Source organism: Helianthus annuus, chromosome 5, assembly GCF_002127325.2.
Source record: "Helianthus annuus cultivar XRQ/B chromosome 5, HanXRQr2.0-SUNRISE, whole genome shotgun sequence".
In the NCBI taxonomy this organism is placed as follows: domain Eukaryota; kingdom Viridiplantae; phylum Streptophyta; class Magnoliopsida; order Asterales; family Asteraceae; genus Helianthus; species Helianthus annuus.
This window is the reverse complement of record NC_035437.2, coordinates 78,899,416-78,911,736: the sequence shown is the minus strand read 5'-3', so window position 1 is coordinate 78,911,736 and position 12,321 is coordinate 78,899,416.

Below are 12,321 nucleotides of genomic sequence, written 5' to 3'. Positions count from 1 at the left end.
CCTAAGAGCTCTCATTCTCTCTCCCTCGTCTCCTCTTAGAACCGGCCGAGACCTTTTCATCCTACAATCCGGTAAGTGTTTCACTAATGGCTAGTATCATGCTTGTTGTTGTTAGTAATCGGACTATATGATCGGTTAGGATTATGTTAGCTTTCGGTTGATATGTGTATGATATGCGTGTACATGATAAACGGATTGATGTTACTATCTTTGTTATTGATCTTGTTGTATTCAGATTGTATGATTAGAACCGGGTAAAATACTAATCGGCTATTTTGTATTGTTTAATCGGATACGCTGATATGATTCGTGAATGCATGATCTAGTCTAAACGGGTATGATGTTGTTTGGTAACCGGCTGTGATTAAAGAATTAGGTTGCATGCTAGTATGATGATATGGTTATGAATCGGTTTAGTTTTGATGCTGTTCTTGAACATGATATGAACAGGTTGAATGTGTTTTGAAACTGATTAAATTGTGAGTTTGATCTGATTTCCGAAACTGCCAAACTTGTTTGCTGAATTTACGGAAGTGATTGGGATTGAATTAAGGAAATCAGGAAATCAGTTACACACACGGTTGCGACTCAGATTGCGAGTCGAAACCTCATGGTCACGACTCGAGACCACAACAGCTGTCACACCCCCAAAATCCACCCGCGGAATACCACCGCTCGGGAGCGTGACTGACCAGGATCAAGCCATCAATCATATCAAACCATAGCAATTAATAATAGAAGTAATTAATATAAGTCACCATGACATGATTGATGTTTCAAAAACCAAACACTGTTTTAAGTAGCGGAAGCATAGTAAAGTAAATCCAAATAGTTTTACGAGTTATGAGTTCAACATCATTACGATCCATCTGCCCACAACGACCTGCTCTTCCCTGTGCAAGCTCCAAGTATACCTAAGGTCCTGCAAGGCATGCAGCAAATAATCAACAAACTAGTTGAGCGAGTTCACAGAAAGTAAGTTCATTGTGTAATGCATAAGTATAGCTAGTGGGGGCTTCCCATACTAGTGTGTAATAAAGGTGGGGGCTTCCCATGTTCATCCTGGTTAATGAGGGCTTCTCATTAACGGTACTTACTAGACTAACTTCCGACCATGTGTTCTTCTTTACCGAGAACAGGAAAACGTACAGGGTCACGTAGGCTTTACGTGACGTGCCCTTCCCCGAGGACAGTGGTACGCGTGGGGGCTACGTAGGCTTTACGCAGCGTGGCCTTCCGACCTGGAAGCCAGTGAATGGTATTGGGTTACGTAGGCTTTACGTAACGTGTCCTCCCGACCCGGGAGACATATGGCAAATATACTGGGTTACGTAGGCTTTACGTAACGTGTCCTGACTAACCTGAGGACGATGGTCTATAGTCTGGTATATGCGTAAGTACGAGTAATCATTCCAAATTCAACATATCCAACCCAATTCCCAACCCGGGAATCCCATGCCTTGGCTGTGTGAACTCACCTTGGTTTGCTCGGCAGATACACAGAAAGTACAAGTAGCAAGTAAATGATCACTCACGTCCTATCATGGTTATTATACGAGTCAGGTTCGTATATAGCACGTATATAGTAATCACGTATAGTCATGGCAAACATGTACGCACGTAAACAGATAAGACATAGCCTGTGAGGATCCAATTGTTCTAAGTCCATTCATACCCGGCCCAATGACATAAGCAGCCCAATAACAAAACAATCCAGATTCTCAATCGGCCCAAATAGCAAACACATACAAGTCCATTAATAAACAGTCCACAATTCAAATCGTTGGGCTCAATAGATTGGGCCCGTGACAGTGAAGGCCCAACAGTGTGCGTGTAAAGGGTGGTCTCGAGTCGCAACGGAGATCTCGAGTCGCAACCGGAGATTACGAGTCGCAACAGCTGGTTGCGAGTCGCAATGGAGATCTCGGTTCATCATGGTCTGGTTACGACTGATCATGTGCTGGTTACGAGTCGCAACGGGACTCGCAACCGTAGTCTCGACTTGTGCTGGCTTGGTTACGAGTGGGATTCTGACTCGCAACTATGGTCCCGACTCGCAACCAGGTGTCGAAATCGCGTATGTAACTGATTTCCATAATTCCTGCATTGACTATTCCGTGATTCTAGCAAACATCTACGGCAGTTTCGAAATCAGATCAATCACAGAAATTTATCATCAGTTAATTCAGATTTCATGCATATTCATAACAATTCAAGAACATCAAAAACGTGAACTGCATTCATATGAACAATAATCTATTTCTATGAACATGTAACCGTGACTAATTACCTAGCCCAAAACTTAGCACATCTACAAGTTAACATCCGAATCACATAGCATGACAACAGATTTCATCGAGTTTCATCCGATCCGTATGAACATGTTAACAATCCGAAACACATATTAACATTTGATTTATAACAAAGCACACATGTAAACCGGTTCTATCCCAATCAACCATACTATCATCATCCGAATTACATCATGTAATGTTCAAGAATCATATAAAATCATCAAATACAATCAAATAACAATGTACACTAACCGGTTGAAATCAAAGAGAGGGTGAGCCGAGAAGTGTTGTTCGCCGTCGGGTTCCAAGTAAACGAGAGAGGGAGAGCAAAGCTTCTAGGGTTTGTGTGTGTGTTCTTGTGTTGTAACAAATGAGAGGAAAACAAGACCCTTAGTTTTGGTATAGTGGTTGCGAGTGGGGAGTGGGCCGAGCCCACTCGGTTGTCTAATGGTCCGCGTACAAGGTGTGGCCCAAAGGGCTTTGTGTGGCCGGTTTGTAGTGTTGTGTGGATCGGGTTTGGCTCGATAAAGATAAACATAACACACACACATAAAAAGCACATAATATCATAACATTCATTAGTCCGAAAATATCACATAAGCACGTAACGTTACAATCACAGCAAGTCTAAAGTTCGAGTTGTCACATTATCCCCAACCAATTGGAAATTTCGTCCCGAAATTTGGTATGCACTCACTGAGGAAGCTAGGTAAACTGTACTGTTCACTGATTTTCCTGGGGTGTCACATCCTCCCCCCGTTGATCTGGAATTTCGTCCCGAAATTCCGAAGTAGTAGCTTCAGCCTCAGTAGTGGTTGCCTTGTTCCCGAATAACTGGGGGTACTTTTCTGTCATCCTGTCTTCGCGTTCCCAGGTGTACTCTGGACCACGTTTGGAGTTCCAACGAACTCGGACAAGAGGGATTCTCTTGTGTTTGAGGACCTTCACATCCCGGTCCGTGATTTCAACTGGTTCCTCGACGAACTGCAACCGCTTGTCGATAGTGAGTTCCTTAAAAGGAATGATGAGTGTTTCGTCTGATAGGCACTTCTTTAAGTTCGATACATGAAAGACATTGTGAACTGCCCCGAGTTCAGCTGGTAGTTTCAACTTGTAGGCTACCTTGCCAATCTTTTCTATGATTTCGAATGGTCCGACGTACCGCGGATTCAGTTTGCCCCGTTTGCCAAAACGAACCACACCCTTCCAGGGTGAAACTTTCAATAGAACCCGGTCCCCGACCTCGAATTCCAATGGCTTTCTACGCTTATCCGCGTAGGCTTTCTGACGGTCGCGTGCTGCCGCCATGCGTTGTCGTATTTGTGCAATCTTTTCTGTGGCGTCCACAACAATCTCTGGACCCGTGATCTGACTATCTCCCACCTCTGCCCAACAGAGAGGTGACCGGCATTTACGCCCGTACAATGCCTCGAATGGAGCGGCTTGAATGCTGGTATGGTAACTGTTATTGTAAGAAAACTCCACCAAAGGGAGGTGCTTTTCCCAGCCGTTGCCGAAATCGATAACGCATGCCCGAAGCATGTCTTCGAGAGTTTGGATCGTACGCTCAGACTGCCCATCCGTCTGAGGGTGGTATGCTGTGCTCATGTCTAATCGTGAGCCGAAAGATTTATGCATTGCTTGCCAAAGTTCTGACGTGAATCGTGCATCGCGATCCGAAATGATAGATGTGGGCACCCCGTGCCTCGAGACAACTTCTTTAAGATATACGTCTGCGAGAGTGGAGAACTTATCCGTTTCCTTAATCGGCAGGAAGTGTGCAGACTTGGTGAGTCGATCAACTATGACCCATATCGTATCGTTCCCACGCTGGGATCTAGGTAGGCCTGTAACGAAATCCATGGAAATTTCTTCCCATTTCCACTGAGGTATCTTAGGCTGCTGAAGTAGGCCAGCTGGTTTCTGATATTCGACCTTGACTCTCGCACATGTCAAGCATTTTCCAACATACGTAGCAATGTGGGCCTTCATACTAGGCCACCAATAGGTAGTGCTGATATCGTGGTACATTTTATCCGACCCTGGATGTACCGAGTAGCGAGACTTGTGAGCTTCATCCATAACAAGTTCGCGTAAACCGCCATAAAGTGGGACCCAAATCCGGCCCGTTACGTAATAGGCGCCGTCTTCCTTCTGTTCCATTTGTTGTCGTGAGCCGCGTAAGGCTTCAGCCTTGACGTTTTCGGGCTTCAGTGCTTCTGTCTGAACAGCTCGTATCTGAGCAGGAAGGCTAGACTGAATCGTAAGCTGTAGCGCTCGCACGCGCCGTGGCAAAGTGTCTTTTCGACTAAGGGCATCAGCCACAACATTGGCTTTGCCTGGATGATACTTGATAGCGCATTCGTAGTCATTAAGTAACTCGACCCATCGTCGTTGACGCATGTTCAAATCCTTCTGCTTAAGAATATGCTCGAGACTCCTGTGATCGGTGTAAATCGTGCACCTGGTACCGTACAGGTAGTGTCGCCATATCTTAAGCGCAAAAACAACAGCTCCCAGCTCTAAATCGTGCGTCGTGTAGTTCCGTTCGTGAACCTTGAGTTGACGAGAGGCGTAAGCGATAACCTTGTCGCGCTGCATTAACACACATCCCAATCCCCGAATGGATGCATCACAATAAACCACAAAGTCATCCGTGCCCTCTGGCAATGAGAGGATAGGTGCACTGCAAAGTCTATCCTTTAGGTGCTGAAAAGCAGTCTCCTGGGGCTCTCCCCAGCGATAGGTAACACCCTTCTGTGTCAGTAACGTAAGCGGCTGAGCAATCTTCGAGAAATCCCTGATAAACCGTCTGTAGTAACCTGCCAGACCCAAGAATTGGCGTATTTCTGTCGGTGTACGCGGTGCAGGCCAGTTCCTGATCGAATCTACCTTGGATGGATCGACATGGATTCCATCCTTGTTCACCACATGGCCTAAGAAGTGGACTTCACGAAGCCAGAAGTCGCATTTAGAAAGCTTAGCGTACAGCTGCTCCTTCCGAAGGAGTTCCAAAATCAGGCGAAGATGCTGCTCGTGCTCCTCCTGACTCTTGGAGTAAATCAGGATGTCGTCGATGAACACAATGACGAACTTGTCGAGATAGGGTTTGCACACCCTGTTCATAAGATCCATAAATACCGCAGGCGCGTTCGTTAACCCGAATGGCATGACGAGAAACTCGTAGTGACCGTAACGAGTTCTGAAGGCTGTCTTGGAGACGTCCTCATCCCGGACTCTCAGCTGATGATACCCAGACCTTAAGTCTATCTTCGAATAGTAACACGACCCTTGCAACTGGTCGAATAAGTCGTCGATGCGCGGAAGAGGATAACGGTTCTTCACCGTCACTTTGTTGAGTTCACGGTAGTCGATGCACATCCTGAACGTACCGTCTTTCTTCTTCACGAAAAGCACTGGAGCTCCCCAAGGCGAAGAGCTTGGACGAATGAAACCCTTTTCCAAGAGTTCCTGCAGTTGCTTTGACAATTCCTCCAATTCCGATGGAGCTAGACGATATGGTGCGCGAGCTATGGGTGCTGCTCCTGGAGCGAGCTCGATCTGGAATTCAACCTGACGATGAGGCGGTAAGCCTGGTAAGTCTTCAGGAAACACCTGAGGAAAGTCACGTACAATTGGAATATCCTCCAATTTCTTTTCCTTTGCTGAGGCGTCTGTAACAAGAGCCAAAATGGCTGTGTGACCTTTACGTAAGCACTTCTGAGCCTTCAAGAAAGAGATGATGCCCACCACTGCACCACTCTTGTCGCCTTGAACTTCTAGAGGTTCCTGACCAGAACGAGGAATGCGAATAACCTTTTCGCTGCATAAGATTTCGGCCTGGTGTTGGGAAAGCCAATCCATCCCAATCACGACGTCGAAGCTACCCAATACTATGGGAATGAGATCAATAGAAAAGGCTTGACCAGCTAAGATAAGATTACAACCTTGAACTACGTGCGTGGCTTCTAGACTTTTACCGTTAGCTAACTCTACTATGTGTTTGGTGGGTAAAAGTGTTGGTGCACGTTTTAGCAGTTGACACATTTTCACAGACATATAGCTTGTATCCGCACCCGAATCAAATAAAACAGTAACGTAAATATTGTCAAGGAGAAACTTACCCATGACCACATGGGGATCGTTCACTGCGTCACCTCGACCTAGTACGAATGCACGACCACGAGCATCATTGCCGTTGTTGTTGTTTCCCCCGTTGTTGTTATTCCCGTTGCCCTGGTTATTATTGTTGCGATTCTGGTTCAACTGAGGGCAGTCGCGTTTGAAATGACCTTCAGCCCCACACTGGAAACATCCCCGGTTTCCACGCTGCTGCTGCTGGTTCTGTGGAGCTGGTTGTTGTGGTTGCTGGTTCTGATTTGCAGGACGAGGGCTCCTACAATCTTTGGCCTCGTGACCCATCTTGAGACACCTTTGACAGCGACCCTTGTTACATGGGCCGTGGTGATGCCTGTTGCAGTTGTGGCACCTAGGTTGACTACCCTGATATCTCCTCTGCCTGTGACCACCAGAGGATTGCTGACTGGGACTCTGATAGTGATCAATCTTCTGCTGCTGAGACTGTGGCTGAACAGATGCTGAACCTTTACTGGAATCCCCATCCCATTTTCTTTTACTGTCACCAGATGTAGCAGGAGTAACTGAGGTGGTGACGTTAGCAATAGCATTAACACGCTTGGGCAGTTTATTCTGATCCACTGCCTGATCGGTGATACGGTGAGCTAGGCGTTGGATTTCCTGGATGTTTTCGAGGTTAGCCGACGTCACGTGGCTCTGAATTTCTGGCGCCAATCCCTTGAGATACAACTCAATGCGCTTGTATGGAGGGTCCACCATAGTTGGACACAGAACGGCCAGCTCATTGGACCGTTTGGTATACGCTTCGATTTCCGATCCAACCATTTTCAAGTTATAAAGCTCATCTTCCAGCTTGTGTATGTCTTCCCGCGTGCAATACTCACGCTTGATGAGTTCCTTAAAGTCGTTCCATGGGGTGGCGTTAGCAGCTGCCAACCCTAAGATCTGCACTTGTGCGTTCCACCAAGTGAGCGCAATCCCTTCAAGTGTGCCAGTGGCGAACTTCACCCTGCGAGCCTCAGGGCATTCGCACATTTCGAAAACCGACTCGAGCTTTTCAAACCAGTGGAGGAGTCCAACTGCTCCCTCTGTGCCACTAAACGAGCTAGGACGACATTCCATGAAGTTCTTGAAGGTGCACCCAGGCTGCTGCTGAGCGGGTTGACCTGCTTGGGCGGCTGCAACTGCCGCAGCAATGAGAGCCTCTAGCTGGGCTTGAGTCATGTTAATTCGTGCGGCCATTGATCTTCATAGTAACAAGTAGCATACATAAGAATGGTTCGCGAGTAGGGCGATGACAGAAAAGCGTAGGCATATAGGTGTTCTCATGAAATCAAAGCATGTGTATCTAAGCGTAATGCGAGCAAAGTTCTAAACAATTCTAGCATACAGGCAATAAACATAAACCTTATTACCTAGGATGTCGAGTCTTGCACGTGGAGCGAAGCGTCGTTGTGGATCGTTGAGAGCACTGTACTGGTTATAGTCCGGTTTTAATAAAAACGTTTACCCATATTAAAACCAAGTTCTCTATAACCAATGGCTCTGATACCAATCTGTCACACCCCCAAAATCCACCCGCGGAATACCACCGCTCGGGAGCGTGACTGACCAGGATCAAGCCATCAATCATATCAAACCATAGCAATTAATAATAGAAGTAATTAATATAAGTCACCATGACATGATTGATGTTTCAAAAACCAAACACTGTTTTAAGTAGCGGAAGCATAGTAAAGTAAATCCAAATAGTTTTACGAGTTATGAGTTCAACATCATTACGATCCATCTGCCCACAACGACCTGCTCTTCCCTGTGCAAGCTCCAAGTATACCTAAGGTCCTGCAAGGCATGCAGCAAATAATCAACAAACTAGTTGAGCGAGTTCACAGAAAGTAAGTTCATTGTGTAATGCATAAGTATAGCTAGTGGGGGCTTCCCATACTAGTGTGTAATAAAGGTGGGGGCTTCCCATGTTCATCCTGGTTAATGAGGGCTTCTCATTAACGGTACTTACTAGACTAACTTCCGACCATGTGTTCTTCTTTACCGAGAACAGGAAAACGTACAGGGTCACGTAGGCTTTACGTGACGTGCCCTTCCCCGAGGACAGTGGTACGCGTGGGGGCTACGTAGGCTTTACGCAGCGTGGCCTTCCGACCTGGAAGCCAGTGAATGGTATTGGGTTACGTAGGCTTTACGTAACGTGTCCTCCCGACCCGGGAGACATATGGCAAATATACTGGGTTACGTAGGCTTTACGTAACGTGTCCTGACTAACCTGAGGACGATGGTCTATAGTCTGGTATATGCGTAAGTACGAGTAATCATTCCAAATTCAACATATCCAACCCAATTCCCAACCCGGGAATCCCATGCCTTGGCTGTGTGAACTCACCTTGGTTTGCTCGGCAGATACACAGAAAGTACAAGTAGCAAGTAAATGATCACTCACGTCCTATCATGGTTATTATACGAGTCAGGTTCGTATATAGCACGTATATAGTAATCACGTATAGTCATGGCAAACATGTACGCACGTAAACAGATAAGACATAGCCTGTGAGGATCCAATTGTTCTAAGTCCATTCATACCCGGCCCAATGACATAAGCAGCCCAATAACAAAACAATCCAGATTCTCAATCGGCCCAAATAGCAAACACATACAAGTCCATTAATAAACAGTCCACAATTCAAATCGTTGGGCTCAATAGATTGGGCCCGTGACAGTGAAGGCCCAACAGTGTGCGTGTAAAGGGTGGTCTCGAGTCGCAACGGAGATCTCGAGTCGCAACCGGAGATTACGAGTCGCAACAGCTGGTTGCGAGTCGCAATGGAGATCTCGGTTCATCATGGTCTGGTTACGACTGATCATGTGCTGGTTACGAGTCGCAACGGGACTCGCAACCGTAGTCTCGACTTGTGCTGGCTTGGTTACGAGTGGGATTCTGACTCGCAACTATGGTCCCGACTCGCAACCAGGTGTCGAAATCGCGTATGTAACTGATTTCCATAATTCCTGCATTGACTATTCCGTGATTCTAGCAAACATCTACGGCAGTTTCGAAATCAGATCAATCACAGAAATTTATCATCAGTTAATTCAGATTTCATGCATATTCATAACAATTCAAGAACATCAAAAACGTGAACTGCATTCATATGAACAATAATCTATTTCTATGAACATGTAACCGTGACTAATTACCTAGCCCAAAACTTAGCACATCTACAAGTTAACATCCGAATCACATAGCATGACAACAGATTTCATCGAGTTTCATCCGATCCGTATGAACATGTTAACAATCCGAAACACATATTAACATTTGATTTATAACAAAGCACACATGTAAACCGGTTCTATCCCAATCAACCATACTATCATCATCCGAATTACATCATGTAATGTTCAAGAATCATATAAAATCATCAAATACAATCAAATAACAATGTACACTAACCGGTTGAAATCAAAGAGAGGGTGAGCCGAGAAGTGTTGTTCGCCGTCGGGTTCCAAGTAAACGAGAGAGGGAGAGCAAAGCTTCTAGGGTTTGTGTGTGTGTTCTTGTGTTGTAACAAATGAGAGGAAAACAAGACCCTTAGTTTTGGTATAGTGGTTGCGAGTGGGGAGTGGGCCGAGCCCACTCGGTTGTCTAATGGTCCGCGTACAAGGTGTGGCCCAAAGGGCTTTGTGTGGCCGGTTTGTAGTGTTGTGTGGATCGGGTTTGGCTCGATAAAGATAAACATAACACACACACATAAAAAGCACATAATATCATAACATTCATTAGTCCGAAAATATCACATAAGCACGTAACGTTACAATCACAGCAAGTCTAAAGTTCGAGTTGTCACATTATCCCCAACCAATTGGAAATTTCGTCCCGAAATTTGGTATGCACTCACTGAGGAAGCTAGGTAAACTGTACTGTTCACTGATTTTCCTGGGGTGTCACAACAGCACAAGCCGAGACCATGGTTGCGAGTCCCGTTGCGACTCGTAACCGGACCATGATGAGCCGAAATCACCATTGCGACTCGCAACCTCCTGTTGCGACTCGTAATCTCCTGCTGTGACTCGCAACTCCCGGTTGCGACTCGAGATCGCCGGTTGCGACTCGAGACCACCTTTGCACGTACATCTGTTTGGGCCTACACTGTCACGGGCCCAACCGTTTGGACCAAATGATTGAATTTGTGAACTGTTTGTTATTGGACTAGTATGCGTTTACTATTTGGGCCGGGTTATGTTGGGCCAGGGTTAACACACAAGTATGCTCTTGACTGCTAATTGGACTGCTTACCTGTTGGGCCGACTACTTGGACTCGTTACATGATTTGAACTGCTGATACGTTTATGTGAATTGCCATGATCATACTCGATACCATACGCGATACAAACGTGCTATATACGAACCTGACTTGCATAATAACCATGATAGGACGTGGTTGACCATTTACTTGCTACCTGTACTCTTTGTGTATCTGCCGAGCAAACCAAGGTGAGTTCACACAGCCAAGGCATGGGATTCCCGGGTTGGGAATTGGGTTGGATATGTTATTGTTAAAAGAGTTACTCGTACTTACGCATTCTCTAGAGTATAGACCATCGTCCTCAGGTTAGTCAGGACACGTTACGTAAAGCCTACGTAACCCAGTATTTGCCATTTGTCTCCCGGGTCGGGAGGACACGTTACGTAAAGCCTACGTAACCCAATACCATCCACTGGCTTCCAGGTCGGAAGGCCACGCTGCGTAAAGCCTACGTAGCCCCCAACGCGTACCACTGTCCTCGGGGAAGGGCACGTCACGTAAAGCCTACGTGACCCTGTACGTATTCCTGTTCTCGGTAAAGAAGAACACATGGTCGGAAGTTAGTCTAGTAAGTACCGTTAATGAGAAGCCCTCATTAGCCAGGTTAAACATGGGAAGCCCCCACCAGTAATATGAACACAAGGTTTGGGAAGCCCCCACCTTTAGTACACACTAGTATGGGAAGCCCCCACTAGCTAAACTTATGCATTAGGTTATGAACCTACTTTCTGTGAACTCGCTCAACTAGTTTGTTGATTATTTGCTGCATGCCTTGCAGGACCTTAGGTACTCTTTGGAGCTTGCACAAGGAGGAGCAGGTCGTTGTGGGATACGGATCGTGAACGTTATCTGAACTTATAACTATTTTGAGATTACATACTATGCTTCCGCTATTTAAACGATGTTTGGTTTTGAAACATCAATCATGTCATGATGATTTACATTAATTACTTTTATTATTAAATGCTATGTTTGATATGATTGATGGCTTGATCCTGGTCAGTCACGCTCCCAAGCGGTGGTACTCCGCGGGTGGATTTTGGGGGTGTGACATAACCATTTGGTGGGTTGTTGTTTCTCGAGGTATTCCCGCTAGTTTCCGTGCGGGAGGCCTCATACTACGCTATTACTGCGGTGATTCGCTCCTGTAACTCCGCCTCAGTGGTCGGCAACCGTGTGTCTTGTCGTGGAGGCATCTTTCATAAGAAGATCGTAACAGTTAGGTCATAGTAGGTATAGTAAGTAATATGCGTATGTAATAACACTAATCAACACAATAACACATAACATCCCATGTCATAATCATAAACAGATAACTCAACAATGCATGTAATGAGAAGGTAGCGATTAAGCTTTGCATAAAACAAAACCACCAATACAGTTTTACAATTGTATCATATGTTAAAAGAGACTAAGGGTCACATCACCCTTGTCTGAGTCGTCTAACAAGTACAACAACCAATAAATCAAAAAATCAAAAACGTGGTCTTCAAAAGTCTTCATAATCATGGCTCGATAGCTGTCTTCTCACCAAAAGTAGCCTGTCTGTAGGAGACTTGGAACCCCTAAGCTGATGGTGGGGGAGGAGGAGGAGTGAGAACTAATCTGCG